We start from the raw sequence: 18169 nt of genomic DNA on the forward strand, positions 1-18169 counted from the left end.
AAACTAATTTAAATTAGAAAGTAAAAATGCATGTTTCTGCTATCATCTCACATGCAAGGTTTCCTTAACCCATTCTTCCAATTTTAGTAGTATTTCTAACAAAATTTGGACAATTCTTAAATCTGAGGTACCAAGATTTTTGTGATAGCAGAATGAGTGACATTTTTTCCAAAATCTGAAGGGGAATCCCTCCAGCATGCATCCTTCTTGGAGCTGGAATTGAGCCTTAAGCCTCCTTCTTGTTGCCCTTTCTTGTTGCCTTCCTTTTTGTAAGGACACAAAGCCTGTCCTTAATTAAAGCCAGCACTCCAGTCACAGCCTGGATCCCCTAGGTGCAGCAGTTTATCTCTTGCTGGGCTTGCAGCAGTGGCTCAGACCTGGCTGTGTGAGAACAGCTCAAACCTGGGTGCTCCCAGAGGCACCAGAGCCAGGGGAAGGCTCAGGAGCCCAGAGCAGCTCTCCAAAGCCAGCACCAATTTATTCCTGGTGCTCAGGTCTCCAGCAGTGCCAAAGGGACTCCTCTGGGGCTGGGGTGCAGGGCAGGAGTGATACAGAATTATGGGATGACACATCCACCACACATCAATTTAAATTGGGTAGTCACAGTAAAAGAGCTGAGCTGGCCCAGATAAAGAAGTTCAGCTGTTTCTTGAAAAAATTAATAAAACAGACAGAAAAGCATGCCGTAATTGAATTAGTGAGGATCGGAAAAGTCAGGATGAGTCCATCAGCAGCTCTGTGTGTCAGTCCCAGTGCTCCCAGTGCTCCCACAGCCCTGAGCTGCAGGGCCTGGAGCCACCCCCTGAATGTGACATACTCAGCCTGAGCCACAGCCTGCATCTTGCTCAGGCACAGGGCTGTGGTTCAGAAACATATTGTTATCTAAGTCAATCCTCCCAGCCAACCAATTCCAGCAACTCACTTAGAAAACACCACCCACGTTCTGTAAAAATTCAGGTTTGAGATGCAGCCCACAGAGATTAATGAGGGTTTGAATTTATGCCTCAAGAGCTTCCAATGCTTTGGTTTTTCTGCTATACCATTATAATCTTCCTATACATAAAGGGCTGCTCACATACTTCCAGAAAGGGCTTGATTTCACAGCTAATAAAAATTGTATTCAGAAAAAAAAATAAATAAAGCAGCTGCGATTACTCAGGCTGCAATTTAGCACAAAGTCTGGGGATGCAAATTAATGTGCAGTGGCCAGACCGAGTTTCAGGTGGTATTTTTCTCAGCCATGTGCAGGTGGGCCCCATGAAAGGGACCCAGTGGGGTGGGGGCTCTGCACAGCCCCTCCACCTGTCCTGGCACTGGGGGCACTTTTCCAGCAGCCCCCAGAACACCATGGGGTGTTCTCTGAGGAGAGCTTTCCACTCAAGGCTTGAGGAATGGCAGAAGCCAGCAAGACCCTTCCAGTACTCCCCAGGCTGGTGACAATTCCAGCAGCCCTGGTGACAACTGCTCAGCACTCAGGCACAGATGCTGCTGGCAGCCATCCTGCTGAGTGCACCCATAAAAAGCATCCAAGCACAGCTCTGCACAGCCCAGGCACTGCAGAACAGCACTGAACAAGGTGTTAGCTGGGAAACACCCTGGGAACTTATAGTTATAGTGAATTTATGCTCCGTTGTGCTACAGCAGACACAGGCAGCCCTAGCACAGCAGCAGGCTTTTGCCTTTCTGTGTCAGTGTTGCTTTTCAGATTGCATTTTTATCAAAATCGAATTGGACGCCCTGGGGGAAAGGAGGGGCAAGAATGCCAGCACTGGCTGAAAAGACAAATAACCTTGTTCACACAGGCCATCAGAGGATGTCTGTATCCTGTGCACCTCTCCCAAAAAGGACAGAGAGAACATTCACCTTTTCTTTGCCCCGAGTATCTCCTCATCCCTATTTCTGAGTGATCCAGGAACCTCTAAAGCTGTAGGAAAGAAAAGACATTCTTCCTCTCCACCATTTCATGTGAGACACTGGAACAGCTCTCAGGACTGTCCCATAGACCAAGCCCAGAAGGACAGTGGGGACCAGCACTGTCACTTGTGGTGTTCCTGCTTCTGCATCCCTTTGAGCCTCACTGTGCACAATCCAGCACAACTGTACACATTTCATGGGGAATGTACTCAAAATAAGCATTACTCAGACTGATGACTAGGTCTTCCCTTACAGCCATCTGGATGGTTTATTTTAGAAAGTGATTTGGAAAACAGTGCTTTATTCATAATTATTCTGAGGGCTCCGTTAGAACACAGGGGCTGCAGGGACCCAGCTCCTGCCTGTGTCTGGCTTTTCTCTCACTGGCCTCCAGCTTCAGAATCCCTTCAGTGGTTCCCACAGTTTCTGAAGGAGGAAGATCAGATTTATCATTAACCACAACAGCTTCTTATCATCAGAACTTTGAACTGCAGCACCAGGCAGGTGCCAGAGCTGACCCACCACAAACTCACTGACCCAGAGCCACCACACACCTCCAGCTCATCGCCTTGCACTGGGCTGCAGCCACTGACAGAGCTGCAATTTACATAAATGCAAATTACCACTCAAATTGCTCACTCAGGCCTGTGCTGCCTTTCAGTGTGTGTCACCTGCTGCACTGGAGCCACCATGGGCAGGGGCAGGTTCAGGATGCCACCAACACAGGTCCCAGAGGCTGATGCCATCCTGCCATGCAAAAAGGAAGAGGCACTTTAAATTTAGGAGGGGTTCCTGTGTATCTCATCCAAGCCTCATGGTGCCTAAATTATTTATTATGCATTTGCTGCATTATTTATTGAGTCCCTTTTGCCCACACACGCAAGGAACATGAGCCAGTGGTTCAGCCACAGATTTCATACCCCATCCTAGCTCCAACAGCTCCTTCCCATCCTCCTCCAAAGGACACATCACCTTGCTGTTTTCAAGGTAAATATGTTTTCCCTTGGGTGCAGTGGATGGAGGTTCCAACCAGCCTCTGGAGAGGCAGGACCTTGCTCAGCAGCTGCGCCAAAATGAGCTGAAATTATCCAAAAGATCACAGGAGAAGTTTTTCTAGAAATGTGGTCCTGGTCACTGTGAATAAGGAGCCCTCTTTCTGCCCCCAGGTGTTCACATGCCCAGGAGGGGACTGCTGATTCTCCTGCTGTGGCCACCACAGCCATGGAACATCCCCCATGCTGAAGCTTTGGGGACTGGCATGGAGCTGTGTCAGGGGAGGTTTGGGTTGGGTGTCCTCACCCAGAGGGTGGCTGGGTGCTGGAACAGGCTGTGGTCACTGCACCAAGCCTGACAGAGCTCATTGGGTGCCTGCACAACCCTTCCAGGGACAGGGTGAGATCTCTGGAGTTGTCCTGCGCTCTCAGTGATCCTCGTGGGTCCCTCCCAGCTCAGGATATTCTGTGACTCCAAGGCTGGCTTTGCTTTCCACATCAGGGCAAAGCTGCTGCCTGCTGTTTCAGAGAGCCAGTGCTGCCTTTTCAGAGAACATTTCCATCTGTAATTACTGCACAATGGGACAAAGTGAGGGTGCTTTGATCATGTATTCATGATGTCTCCCCTGCTTTGAAGATAACTCTGCAGAGTGACAGCAGCTGTTTTAATCTCCCAGGTGGTGCCAATAAATACAGGAACTGGTAGTTTAACACAAGCTATCCATGTTCTCATATTCCTCCAATATCTAATAATAGAACAGAACTGTGAAATATAGCAATGATCCCACAGCTGCAACCACCTATTAAACCAAGACAAGACATGTGAAGGATGGCTGTTAGCACCATCCAAGCCAGTGAATTTTCAAATGCCCTCCCATCTGCAGAAAGGATTGCAGATTTCATTTATTTCTCCAATACCCGACAGAGCAGAAAAAAAGGAAGGATATTTTAAAAAGGTATCAAAAATCATCACTGTCTGGACCAGGATGGAACCTCTTAAATTGTCAGATTTCACAGCAGAGTCTGCATGGCAGTTCTGCAGGTCTTTCAGAACTAATCCTGCCCTGTCAGAAGGTTATAGGTCTGCTTGTGATTTGATCTCTGAAGTAATTGCTAGTTGGGAGAAATAAGCAAGACCATTCATTATATTTCACAAAGAACAAAACAAACCACAAAAATAACAAGATAGAGGATAGATTTGGCTTGTTGAAACAGATGGATATTCCCTCAACTACATTTCAAGGGCAGGAAGATGCACCAGTCTCTTTCCCACTGTGGATTTTTAATAAAGGAAGCAGAAGCAAACAAGGAGGGTTGATACCATGAGGCTGCAAAGGCAGCTGCAGTCTCAGGAGAAGCAATTTTGCCTACAGTTCGTGCTGTGTGGTCTCCAGGGATGTATTCTTTGCTGGCATTAATTGGCACGGAAAATCAATAGAGCCACGTTTATAAGCTGCAGTTGTTGCCTGGGTCTTTCTTTGCTTCCCCTGCCCTGGCAGAGATGTGCTGTTTATTGACAAATTGCTCCTTGGGATGATATGTGCTAACTCCACAGTTCCTGCAGTAAACTCATTTCTCTCTAATCCCCTCTGTGCAGAGGCTTATGAAGGCAGTTGTGATTCCTGGATCTCTGCCTTTGGCTACACCTGTGATTAATGGCATTCCCCAAGTCTTGCAGATTTGGGATTTTGAGAATATGGTGGGAGAAAATTTGTATTTGTCAGGCCCCAGGAGTCTAAAGTGTTTTGTGTCAAATCTTCCCTGTGTGGCATTACATTATCCCCATTTACACATTATTTTATCCAGACTTTGCATTTCAATTAGCAAGTCTTTAGGGGACCCTTGAATGAAAAGATGAAGAAACACACTCACATTTTTTTGCTGTTCTTTCCCTTGAGACTCCAACCATTTTTGGCTGTACTTTCCTGCATATTCTTCTCTTTAGTTTACTCTTCTTTTTAATTTCCACTCAATTTTTCCCTGTTTTATTATTGGTTTTTGCATTTCTCTGCTGCTGGTGTGACATTTCAAGGAGGACAGGATGGATGCCCTGCAGTCCCAACAGAGCTGTCTGCTCTTGCAGAACCTCTGGGACTGAGGACAATTCCTTGCTCTTTACTGGAGATCTCTTAAGGGCTGAAATGGCAATAAATAAATAAATGAATCCAAACTGAGACCATACTGTACATGGTTAAGGGGGAGTTAAGCTGGCTTCTGGTTTTCCCTCTCAATGGCTTTATCTCCAGGCCAGCATCAAAGGCTGCTTGACAGCAGCCAAGCAGATGGGAACAATAAATATGCAATAAAAATAATTGCATGGATTGCATTTACACAGGAATGAGAACAGTAACAGGGGTGTATAGAATAGTGCAACTCCACAAGCAAGAATCTGCAAGTGCCCTGAGGAAGGGACTTTCTGTTCAAAACCTTCTGATTTCCCAGAATTACCATCTGGTCTAACTCTGCCTTTCCCCGAGGATTTGGTGTCAGCTGTAGATGACATTTGGTGCCAGGTTGAGTGTTAATCCTCAACTCTTCCTGTATGAGAAGATGCTCCTGTTGGTGTCCCCAGACATGGGCCAGAGGAGGAACATGGAAGGCTGAGAGAATTGGGATTGTTCAGTGTGGAGAGGGAAAGCTCTGGGGTCTTTTTGTGGCCTTTTGAGCATCTGAAGAGGCTACAAGAAACCTGGAGAGAGGCTGTGTACAGGGCTTGCAGTGCTAGGACAAGGAGGAATGGCTTCAAACTGAAGGAGATCAGGTTTAGATTGGATATTATGAGGAAATTCTTCCCTGTGAGGGTGGTGAGGCCCTGGCACAGGTTGCCCAGAGCAGCTCTGTCTGCCCCATCCCTGGAATTGTCCAAGGCCAGGTTGGAAGGGGCTTGGACCAACCATGGCAGGGGATTGGAATGAGATGTTCTTTAAGGTCCCTTCCAACCCCAACCACTCTGATTCTATGTCCAGGCCTGACTCTTTGACACTGCTAAACAAGGACAAAATGAATCCAACTTTGTGATGCTTTTCAAAAAGGAATTGCTCATATCTCTGAGGGTTTAAATTATTCTGTCAGACATTGCTGCTGGCATGAACTGTTGGCATGGAGACTGATGCGAAATTTAATACAACATAAATAAAATATTAATGACATAGGAGAAACCAGTAGTGATTTAAAGAGATACTGAGCTGCCAACCAAGCTATGGTTTGGAGTTCATCATATGAACAACAGGGAAAACAGTGATTAAAGCTACAAAGGGCAGTGAGGAACAGCTTCATTCTGCCAAAGTCTTCTGACCATCAAAAGTACTCAGAAAGGTCTGGTTTGGCAGAGGGATGAAATGAAGGACTTCCCCAGATTTTTTTTCTTTTTCCCCAACAGAAATTAATGGAAAGTCCCTGCATCAGAAGCAGCAAGGCCAGGCCAGCAGGCTGCGGGACATGGCTGAGAGTGCACCAGACACATCACAGCAGCCACTGAGGGCAGAAAACTCTGTCCTCAGTCTTGGGTTGCCTTTGCAAGAAAACAAACAAGCAGAGGGGAGGAGGAAGGATATTGCTAGAGTGGGGTGCCCAGAGCAAGGAAGCATTGCTGATTATATTAGCATGGGCTTAGTCCAAGAGATTAAGGTTGAAATCCCTGTTTCAATAATAAAATTGTTCCAACAGGTTCAGCTGATTTAGATTCCAACCCAGGTGTGCAAAGGTCCAGTTAAGAGTGTTTACTGGAGGCAGTTTGTAAAATGCATCCCATTCTCCAATACCCTGAGCAATCCCAGTACAATTTTTGGGTTTAGTGCTGCATTGCCAGTTTGAGAACTCTTTTTCTTCTGCGAAGCTATTTCATTGAAAAATTCCCGACAATCCCTCATTCTGAATACTCACACTAAGTTATATTTGTAGTCATATGATTCCAAAACATGCAAAGATAATGAGCACTGAGCGTAACCTAGAGCACGATGGAAAACACTACATGAAATCAGATACTTATATGAGCTTTTCACAGGCTCAGGTAATTGAAAAGCTGTTGGTAAACTGTCAGAGAGAGTCAGCAGAGAGGCAGGAATGATCAGAACAGGTCCTGAGCTGGTGCAGCCAACACAGAGCTCAGAGTCAGACCAACTTTATTGAAACAGCTGATCTTGGTGCACATGGAGGCAGAATTTCATCCCAAACCAGCATTTTTATTATTTATTAATGTCTAAATGAATAGAAAGTAAATCCTCTCTGCTGTCTTTTCTCTTTACAAGACTTTGTTATCCATGTCCCTCAGTCCAGATCCTGCTACTGGTTGTATGAAAACAATATTAAAAAAACAAATAAATTTTCTGAAGCCTGATAATTTTCCTTTTACATAAATCATAAAAATTTCTCCTGTGTGCATTGAAAGAGAAAGGCTGAGTAGTTTGGGAGTAATGCAAGTATATCTGGGCTAAATATCTGAGAGAGAGCTGGAGATGAAAGACTCCCAGATACCATGTATTAGTCATAATTTAAAAGCCCTGTCTCCAGGAGATAAAATTGTCCCAAGTAACTACTGTAAATGCTGACTTTCTAGTACAGAACCTACAGCATTTGCTATTGAATGCTCTGTGCATCACAGAGCATCATCACAAAGAGCCACAGGAGGACATTATGTTGGGTGACAATAGAGACCAGAGCATAATCACTGGGGATTTGTGCTCTATCATTAACTTACCATTCAAAATGAACCAGAGAAAACAAGAGACTCACATCCTCCAGAGCCACAGGGCAACAAATTCAAGGGCCCTTTTCTGATTGCAGGTGCAGATCAACCAACTGGGCATTTGTGCAAGTGCAAAAATTATCACAGTGCCTCTTGCACAAATGGGTATAATTGTATCTGAAATATTTGAAGCATAATCTCGTTGTAGGAAGCTCACACAGGCACAGGGATTAGTGGGAATAGTCACTGAGACTACACACACAGCACAAAATCAGTTCACATCTCCATCAATTATTCAGCGAACGAGAGCTGATGGTGGGGCTGGTCCGTGGCTCTGTCAGTTTATTGCACACTATCTAGAAAGCTGCATGAGGTGCTTATTGACTCATGGGCATGTGGGGAAATGCAGGAGAATGGTGTGGAAGTGCTCATTAAAGTGTTTAGCACATGCACCTATTGTGCTTGTTTTCCTTCTATTGTCTCTGGGGCAAGGCAGGAGGCTGGGCCGTCTCCCAGAGAGGATGTCTGAAGTCAACATCAAAAATATTTTCCTGGGAAGTGGATACACATTTATAAACAAAAGCACTCCCAGGCAGAGGCCAAATGTCCTCATTGCCTGGTTAATGTCACCTCTGCACCTTCCATGGTCCCTCTGAATGTGTCCCACAGAGGACAAAGCTCCAGCCTTACCTGCTGGGGAGGGGCACTGCAAAAGGCTGTGCCCTGCACCAGTGTAACCATGATATTTTCTGAAAAATCTTTTCCTTAGGATTTTTCCTCTTGAGAAGCTGAGAGGCCTCAGGAACAAAAGATAAACATTGATTATCTGCTGCTGTGGAATGCGACAGATGGATGTGTGATTGGTCTCATAGAGTTGTTTCCGATTAATGGCCAATCACAGTCAGCCTTTGTTATTATTCCTTCTTTTTCTATCCTTAGCCAGCCTTCTGATGAAGTCCTTTCTTTTATTCTTTTAGTACAGTTTTAATATAATACATATCATAAAATAATAAATCAAGCCTTCTGAAACATGGAGTCAGATCCTCATCTCTTCCCTCAGACTCCTGTGAACACTGTCACACACCAGTGATGCTCAATACCTGCTCCTCTGCACCTTCTGCACACAACTCCCCTCTATGGGCTCTGCATTCTAGACTGAAGCTGTCTTTATTCAGCAGTAACCACCCTGCAATCTCATGTCATTTTAGGAGAAAAAGACAAGGAAAACCAGGATGCCTAATTCAGTCACTTAAAATGTTTTCTTTCAGTCAGTGCCCATGACCTCTAACAATGCTTCAAAGAAAGGATCCTGGTTTCCTACATCCTTACCATCTCCCTTTTCCCCATGGCTCTAGCCTGTTCCTTGCACTGAGTGCTCCTAACTAAGCACCCACAACTAGGATCTTGCTGTTAATCCCTCTCAAATCAGTCCTTTTGGTGGTGTTATCATGCTATCACATTACATTTTCATTACTACAACCTCAGATGTTGCTGTAGTCCCAGTAAGTGCTACCAAAATCGTTTGTGAAAGCACTTGCAATTAGCTAAATCATTAAAAACACATTTATAGTAGCTCACCTAGAAGCTGAGCATTAGGCTGCTCAGGAAAAGCTCATTTCCAGGCAAAAGGGTTCCAACATCAGCTCCTTCCCACGGTGGAGGGTGATTAGAGATGGATACGCGGGAGCAGTGATCCCAGCTGTGCTCCCAGCCTGAATCACTGTCCTCCACCCCTGGGGAAGGCTGTGGACAGCAGCAGAGAGGGCAGCACCCTCCAGGTGTATTTTTCTGGAGCAGGGTCTCACAGGAGTGTGATTTCATGGCTATCACCTGCTGTACTGGGCAGAGGATCCATCAGAGGGACTGCTGATAAAAGTCAGCAGAAGGGCACAGGATTAGCGCTGGAAGAGAAAACCAGCAACAAGGCCAGAGTACCTGAAAGGTGCAATTTTTCTTATCTTTTTAACATCATACAAAAGAAAGATCTTTCAGTAACCATATCAGAAAGTTCCCTCAGCTGCCTGCTGGGCAAACCTCAGAGAGCAGGAACCCACAGGAGTCAGCTGCCACCTCTTCCCAAAGAGCAGAGGTGCTGCTCTCTCCAGGCACTCACCACTGTGCTGTTTTTACAAGATGACTAAAACACCTTAAAAGCATCCCTGTTGTGCCAGATTTCTCCAGAGGAGACTTGCCTGGAGGAATTTAAGGAGTTTGCATTCCTGCCTCCTCCCAGCCCACCCCTAGGGCTGTTTGCTGTGACCTGGAGATGCAGACACTGCCTGCACACCTTCCCCCCTCCCAGCCCTCCATCCGAGCTCAGCTCGCAGGCTATGGTCACCAACTGTACCAATGAAGGCTGCCAAAATAAACCAGCTGGTTTTGTGCAGAAACAGTAGCCTTTATGTAATTTTTGTCACCTTTGGCTGCGACAGTGGTTATTATCAGCTGAGGAGATGTGAGCATCGAGAGGAGATGTTTTCTGCAAGATCACAGCCGACCTCCTGGTGCCATTTGAATGCTTCTCTCATTGAACATTCAAAAGCTGAAGGGCTCAGACACATTCTTTGCCCCTCATTTCATCACAGCTGACCCAATAACACACAAAGGGAGCTGATTTTCCTTTGGAATGCCAGACTTTGCAACCATGGCAATACGTAAATGTGCTTCCCTTCCCCCTTCTCAGGGAAACTAGCTGAGGTACAAAAGCCCAAGCAGAACAGAAAAGTTTCCTGCTCAGTGAATCTGGAGTGAGCAGGCAGTGTCAACCAGGAGGGACTCGCCAAGGATTCCAAATTGCCCAACACAAATCCTACCAAAGGGACTGACAGCTTGCAGGACCCATACATGTTAATCTACTTAGCTGAATTTGCTATAAGCTTGGCCCAGCTTTTAAGGTTTGTTATAAGCTACCAAACAACCCTGTCTGATTAGTTTTACTCCTTCCAGCACAACTTTCTGAGTCAGAAGAATTTAGTGTTCCTGTGGCAGAAAATTATAAATTCCATTTGGACCAAGCTTGTCTGCAAGGAAGTTCAGAGCCTGAGAGGAACCTCAATGTAACTTTCACCTTGTGCATTCTCCAAATTTCACGGGTTTGTTTTTTCAGTGAGAGAATACTGATACTGCAAGAGATGCTTTAGCACAGCAGAATGAAATATTCATACCTGTAGTGAAACATTTAGTGATGCATGCTCATGCAGCCTTTAGCTCACTTTGGGTGCTCATCTCACTAGTGATTCCTGCCCTAATCTTGTCACATGCCATTTCTCTGGGGGATCGCAGCCTATTTTCCAAAGGAAATGAAAAAGTCGCCTTGAGACTTGCAACAAAATCCCCGCAGCTAAATAGGAAAAAACTTCTCCGGCTGCTTTGTGGCTGCTCTCCAGCCTTTCCTTTGGCTGGGCTGGCTGCTCTGCCAACAGGAGCTGCTTTTGCTCAAGCTGCTCCTGCTGTGCAGCTCCCACCTCCCACACCCAGCCTGTCCCCAGGGTATGTTTATTTTCCTGCTGAGGATGCAGGCGGCAGACGGGGCAGAGCAGATGCTGAGCTCCATCCCTGCTCTGAGTGAATAAGGAGCTTGGCTCAGTCCCATCCACCCTGCCCGACTGTGCTGCTTCAGCCACTGTGCCAGGGAAAGGCACAGCTCCTCCATGCTGCTCTAGGCACCGTGTGTGATGGTGTTCACAGGGGTCCCAGGACGAGGGAAGAGACGAGAATCTTGACTCCATGTTTCAGAAGGCTGAAATAAATAAATAAATAAATAAATAAATAAATAAATAAATAAATAAATAAATAAATTTTATTGTATATATAATATTAAAAGAAAATTATATATTATAACTATACTAAAAGAATAAAAGAAAATATTTCATCAGAAGGCTTAAAGGAATAGAAAGGTATCAATAATAGAAGTTTGTGACTCTCAGAGTCTGAGCCAGCTGGACTGTGGTTGGCCATTAATTAGAAACAACCAAGATGGACCAATCAAAGATGCACCTGTTACATTCCACAGCAGCAGATAATTATTGTTTTTCTTTTCCTCTGAGGCTTCCCAGCTTCTCTGGAGAAAAATCCTGGCAAAGGGATTTTTCAGAAAATATCATGGCGACAACCGTGCCAGGGAAAGGCACAGTTCCTCTCCTGGTGCTCTAGTCACCATGGCACAAAGCATTTCTGTGCCCCTGAACCTGCTGGGAATGGCTGCAGAACACCCTGGCAGCAGCATCCTGTTGTTCTGAATGAGAACTGCCGCATCAGTGCTTTCCCTTTGCTACCCATGGTGTCCGTCTGTCCTGGCTGGTTGGGGGAGCAGGACACACAGCAGGGTTCAGGGCTCAGCCTCTGTGTGTCAGGCACATCCCTGCCTGACAGAACAGCCTGTTTTCAGGTGGTTTTACTGGAGCTTTGCAGAGGATGCTCTTGCACAGGTGAATGTAGGAATGGTGCTCTCCCACCAAAGGTAACCTGTACCAGCCCCTTCCTCACCACTTCCAAACCCACAAACAAACTCCAGTTAATAATGAGGTGTTTAAATGCACTAACACACTCTTACATGCAGAAACAGCTGTTGCTAATAGAAACAGATGCTCGATTTCTACAGAGGCAGTTTACTCAGAAACTGGTGCCAACACAGGGCCTCATCCTGCACGGTGCTGTTGCTCAAGGAGAGCAGGGAACCACGTAGGAGGTGCTGAGCATCTTTCTATTCTTTTCTGTTTCACACCTTCTTGAAAACAGGCGGTGTCTGTAGCTGTTTGGAGAGCAGATTTTTGATTTCCCTCTGGTGTGAAATAGTTACAGGAGGAAGGAAAACATTCCCCCATCAACAGGACATCTGAGCAAATGCTCTGAAATTAGTCACTCGTTTAGAGCACATAAGAAATGCCACATCTCTGATGTCACATTTGATATTGTGGTTTGCTACTGTTGTCCATTAGTTCCAACACCAAAGACTGGAAACCCCATGGGAGTTAAATGCTGTTAAGGAATTTATGTAAGATTTTATCAAATGGCATGTGAGCACACAGCTCAGGCTGTATTTTACTCACCTGGGAATCTCAAGGCGTCCCTGAAGGCTTTTCTGCAGCAGTGGAAAATGTTGGAAACGTGCTCAGTTGTGAAATGGATGCATACACAGCATGAGATTCCCTGGGCTTGAGGGTCCCAGGGGGTTCAGGAATGAGAATGAGCAGGTGGAAGTTGGAAGGCATGAAATACCCTGCCATTCTGGGGTTGTGGGTCCATGAAATCTGCACCTGGATACAGGATCTCCAATCCTCCAACCACCTGAACATCTCAAGCCCTTCATTCTCTCAGGACATCTTGTGCCCAGCTGCAGGCAGGAGGCAGCAGTCCAGGCTGGATCCCATGCCCATCCCATTAACTGGAATATCCCCCTCTGGGTTACCTCAATTGCCCAAGGTCACACCTGAATTTCCCATTTCCAGCTTGCCTGTCTCTCCCAGCAGGCACAAGGTTACAGGAGCCTGAGGCACTTTCAGAAGATCACACAAGACATGGAGATGAGATGTTGCTCTCACTGCTCCCCAGTGCTACCCCTGCTTCTTCCCCTCCCACCATGGCCTAAGAGACATCAGGTAAGCTCTTAATAAATCTTCTCTATTCCTATTTCATTTTGAAGGCTGCTGTTCCTACTCACAAGCACTGGGATGGTGAAAAGCCCTCAGAATTTTCTCGTAATACCAGATAAATTTTTAAAAAAATTCTCTCTGCTTACAGACCTTGCAGTCTCTACATACGGTCTACTCTTGATTATTGGTCAGTATAAAATCCAAAATTACAATATCAGCCTTTAATCTGGTTTTAGTGGTAGATTCTCCTCTGATTTTTATAGGTGTAGCATCAAGCAGTAACAAAAACTGTGATTTTAGGGAGTTGCTTTTTTTGTGTCTGTGTGTGTCTACAGAGATGGTGTGAAGCTCTGTGACATTTTCCTCCTTCTGCCCTCAAATCTGCCTTATGCCTCCCACAAAAGAGCAGCTCTTTATTCTGCTGGGAGCTAAACAGAGAGCAGAAACCACGGCTAAGTGCAGGCTTGTCTCTCCTGCAGCCACAGGAGAAGACACAAGTTCCCTGCAGGACCACAGCAGCTCATTTGCTCAGTGAAGGAAGCCTCTGAGGGATGAGGGTTTGGAGTTGGAGCACTCCCCTGACAGCCCCTGCCCACACAGATGCTTTATGAATTTGTTTTATGGAGCTGCCAGGGATTTCTGCTCCACTCCCAGTAGAAAGATGTGCTTACCTGGTGTCTGCTGCCAGAGAACCACTGCAGGACTGGAGCAGCACATGCAGGACGGGAGCAGCACATGCTGCAGCTGGCCCTGGGCTCTGTGTGTGTGATGCTGGCCAGGCAGGAGTCTCCAAGCCCTTCCTGCATCTGTCTGCCTCCTGTGTGAACTGGAAAGGGACCCAGGAGAAGATGCGACCTGTGGGATCTCCACCCGCAGCCCCTCTGGGTGAGGGGAGGGCAGACACAGGGGCCAGGGGGTGCCTGAGCACAACCAGAGCTGGAGGAGTCCAGGGTCCTCTCATCCATCTCCACCTCAGGGATCACACCAAGCCTGGCAAAGGCTTGCCCAGCCTGCCCTCAGAGACCCCAGGGACAATGTCCCAGAGCCACCTCCCCAGCTCACATTGTGCTGTCACTCCCACCAGTCACTCAGCCGTCTCTTGCCACCCTCCCTCCCCATCAATCACATTTTGTCTGTCTTCTTTGGCTTTGTTCTGCTTCTTTTTCTGTTCCCTCCCTGCCTGTTCTTTCTCTAATTTCTGACATTGATTTCAACACCTTTTGTTCCTCCTCATCCTTGTCTTCCTTCCCCAGATCCTCTTTGTGCCTGTCTCAAGCACAGTCCAGGCTGTGCACAGCAATCAGCTCTGAAAACCTTTCCAGACTCTATTTTCCTTCTTGGAAAGAATCTCAAACCCAAATAATAGATGTTTATTTTAATTAATGACAGACCAAAGCCTAGCATTAAAATCTCCTTGTGCTGACAGAATGCACTTACCTGACTCCTGATTTGCTCAGTCAATGAGACTGCTGGATTCTTTCATTGATTCCAGCCAAGAAAGGTGTCCCACAGCAGACTTGGCTCTGCACATGAACAGCCCTGTAATTACAGAGCACATCTGTAGTTAGGTTAGGGCAGTCTGCCTCTGCAACCTGTGATTTTCCAGCCTTCTAACCAGGCAATGATGGGAGTTGCTGAACCAAAACTTCTGCACTTTGCTCCTCAGTGACTGTCTCATTGCAGCAGGGCTCCAGAGAGGCAGGACTGAACTTTAAAGCTCTATAAACTGATAATTGAGAACCCTTCCCACCTTTCACGTTACTCTCCCCATTAGACAACTGCAGTGAATCAGGGAGCTCAAGCCCTCAGTGCTGTGAGTCCTGTGCAGTCACTTCCCTGAGACTGAAACGAGTCCTTCCCTGGTGTCTGAGTAGACAGAATGTGTCTGTCAGGGTCTGTCTCGGACTTCTTCCATGGACAAAAATCAATTATGACCCAGCTGAATTTTCCTTGACTCTCTAGGGCAAGACAACTCACTTGTTTAACCTTTGCAAGCATCTTCTATCAGTACCAGCACTTCAAAGAAGTGTAGAATCACAGAGTGGTTTGGGTTGGAAAAAACCTGAAAGATCATCTTGTTCTAACCCCCCTGCCATGGGCAGGGACACCTTCCACTGTCCCAGATTGCTCCAAGCCCCATCCTACCTGGCCTTGGACACTGCCAGGGATGGGGCAGCCAGAGCTGCTCTGGGCAGCCTGTGCCAGGGTCTCACCATCTTCACAAGCAAGAATTTCTTCCCAACACCTAATGTAAAGCTATTCCTTTCTATTTGAAGCCACTCCCCCTTGCCCTATTGCTACATCCCCTTAGAAATTCCTTGGTTTCCCTACAAAGGTTTTTTGATTGTTTGGAAAGGGTTGGTTTTGTGGGTTTTGTTTTTTTTTTGAGGTAAATATGTAAATAATATTTCCCACTGAGAAGGGAGTTAATGGCTGTTAATATCAGCACACTGCTTTCCCCTCAACCAGTATAAATTCCCAGTAGGTATCTGGAGTGCCCCACTCAGGAAATCTCCATCCAGCCCTTGGTGCTTCTCTCTAAGGACATTGGGGAAGGAGCAATCATTGGCAGAGTCTGATCCTAGAGCAGACACAGCCCCGGGCTGGGAAAAGCAGACAGACTTGCTTCACTGCAAGGCACGGTGTGTGCTGCAGCTGCCAAAATCCCCGAGGGGAGATGACCCCACAGACTGATCCCAAAGCCTGGCAGAGCCTGGAGCTGTGTGAGCGCTGTGTGAGGCTGCAGATGGGGCAAGCCTCGGGCAAAGGGGGCTGCAGCCCTCTGGGAGAGCCCAGGAAACAATCCTGGTGTGTCCCCAACCCTGCCACCCCAGGTGTCATCCTGGCTGAAACACCCCCAGTGACATTTTTTCTGAACAGTTTTTCCAGACCGAGTTTGCAATACCCCCACTTGTAAAACAGGCGATGCTGCTTTTGGCAGGACTGCTGCAAGCTCACATCATGCTGCAGCAAAGCTGCTCACAGGCACAAAGGTATCTAACCTGTCTATTAAAGTGCTGAAGACAAACTTAAACAAATATCCTCCCCCTCCCCACCAACTTTGTTTAAATTAAACACTTTTTACTTCCTGATTTTATGTTAATTTTTCTCGGTTTTTTAAGGCAAAAAGCCTGGATCTGAGACATCAGCCAGCCTTCTGCTGGCTGACACATCCCTAGTGAGGCTACAAAAGAAGAGCAAAGGTCTTAAATAGAAAAAATTATTTTAAAACATAACCAGGCATTTCACAATGAGCTGCTCTCAAAATCAAGTGCCAAATTTCTATTAAAAATTAAACCTTTAAACCAAACACCAGTCAGGTCTCAGCCACTTGCTGGGGAAACCATCACTCTCAAGGATCAACAGAGAAAAGTCTGTAGCCACTGTGCCACATGTATAAAATAACTGATAGTACTGGGCATGAGGATGGGTTACTGAATACCTGGAATAGTCAAAGAAGGCAGCAATTATTTTTTTCCCGACAGGAGAAAGGTACTTAACAAAATTCCAATTTAAGCATTATTTATAGGGTAAACTTGTCACCAAAGCCTCTTGCAGTGGAAATAAATTAGGGCTCATCCATCAAGAGCAAATGCTGCAGCCTGCCCTGGTGCAGTTTCACAGCAGACTAAGCCATCTCCCAGCATTTCCCCAAGCTCCTGGAGCTGATCCAGCTGGGCTGGGTGGTTATTCACCCTTTTGCACAGCACTCCAGATGAAGGCAGCCCCACATTAAGGTAATCTGGAGCTGCCTGATTCAGATAATCAAAGTCACATCCCCAGGGCTTGCCTCCACTGAGAAACCAATACAACACAGCCAGGATGTGAATTACCAGGATGTGAATTACCAGTGCCACAAGCTTTTGCCTTAGGACCTCCTCCTCCCCACCAAAATTAACATCTCCCTGTTCAGCCTAACCCAGATACACAGTGAACTGGGCTCAGGGACCCAAAGGCAATTTCAGAGTGGAGGGAAGGTGTGGTGATGGAAATTAGTGTAAAAGCTGCAACTTGGCAGGTTCAGCTCTGCTGCTCCTTCAGACATTTCAGGTTGGTCTTTGGACATCTTTCCCTGTGGAGGTGGGAATGTCATCTTCTTCACTTCCTACCCCTCTCTTATTTTAAGTAATGAATCATGCTTTACTTTTCCTTCTTTTTGAGTCCTTCAAAGTTCCAGACTCCTGCAATATCAGCAGCAAATAACCTCTGCTGCTATGAAATGTTATTTTATCATTGTTAAGTGTCATTTGTCATAGCAGAATGACATTTCTGATTTCTTAAAATGTTTCCCATGTGAGAGACCTTGGTTCCCCCCTAATTAGCAAATTCCTTTCTGGTATTCAGAAATAAAGGACATATTACACTCTAAAATCTCAGGATTAACTGGAGGTCACATCCAGCATGGCTGTGAACCCCCTGAACCATGGGAAGAGGTGAGAAGACCATGGACAGCATTGAATCATTTTTGTCAGAGAAAGATGATTTTATAGACTTTTATAACAAAACACGAGACCTTGGAAATAATTTCTGTGTGAGAAAATGACAGGGAAAAGCAAAGCAGCAAAGCAAAGTGCCCCAGAGCTGATGGCTCACCCCAGAGCAGCAGGCACAGTGTCCTTCAGCTGACACAGCTTCATTAGCAGCCAGGCTCTGCGTTTGCTCCAAGGTGTCAAACACAGCAGACTGACAGCCCTCCACTGGCTTTATTGGGCCTGTTAGTGAGAGGAACAGGGAATCAATTAGCAGCCAGGCTAATTAAGTGATATATATTGTGGACTAACACCCCAAAGCCACTCTCAGCCCACAGTGGAGGCTGAACCAGCCATCACCCTGGGGCTGCAGGAGCTTTAAGGGAGAAGCCAGAGACAAACAAGGACAAATTTGGGCAAAGTGTGAGATGCTCCATTGTGCAGATGGAGCCATAAATCCAGTCCATCCCAGAGAGCAGGGATTTACTGTGGGGCAGCTCTACCCACAACCAGCCCTCC

The 18169-nt window shown here is 46.3% G+C and overlaps 1 long non-coding RNA gene across 2 annotated transcripts; it reads right to left on the reverse strand.

Moving 5' to 3' along the window:
* Nucleotides 1-6528: 6528 nt before the first annotated feature.
* LOC141730968 (uncharacterized) lies at nucleotides 6529-17895 on the reverse strand. 2 transcript variants are annotated; one of them, XR_012582829.1, is made up of 4 exons: nucleotides 17775-17895; nucleotides 14619-14720; nucleotides 10008-11329; nucleotides 6529-9491 (listed from the first exon to the last, which is right to left on the reverse strand). It is a non-coding gene; the product is annotated as an uncharacterized LOC141730968 (long non-coding RNA). The 2 variants fall into 2 exon arrangements; XR_012582828.1 differs by having other exon boundaries at nucleotides 6529-11329.
* Nucleotides 17896-18169: the final 274 nt, after the last annotated feature.

This window comes from Zonotrichia albicollis, chromosome 15 (genome assembly GCF_047830755.1).
Source record: "Zonotrichia albicollis isolate bZonAlb1 chromosome 15, bZonAlb1.hap1, whole genome shotgun sequence".
Taxonomy (NCBI): Eukaryota; Metazoa; Chordata; class Aves; order Passeriformes; family Passerellidae; genus Zonotrichia; species Zonotrichia albicollis.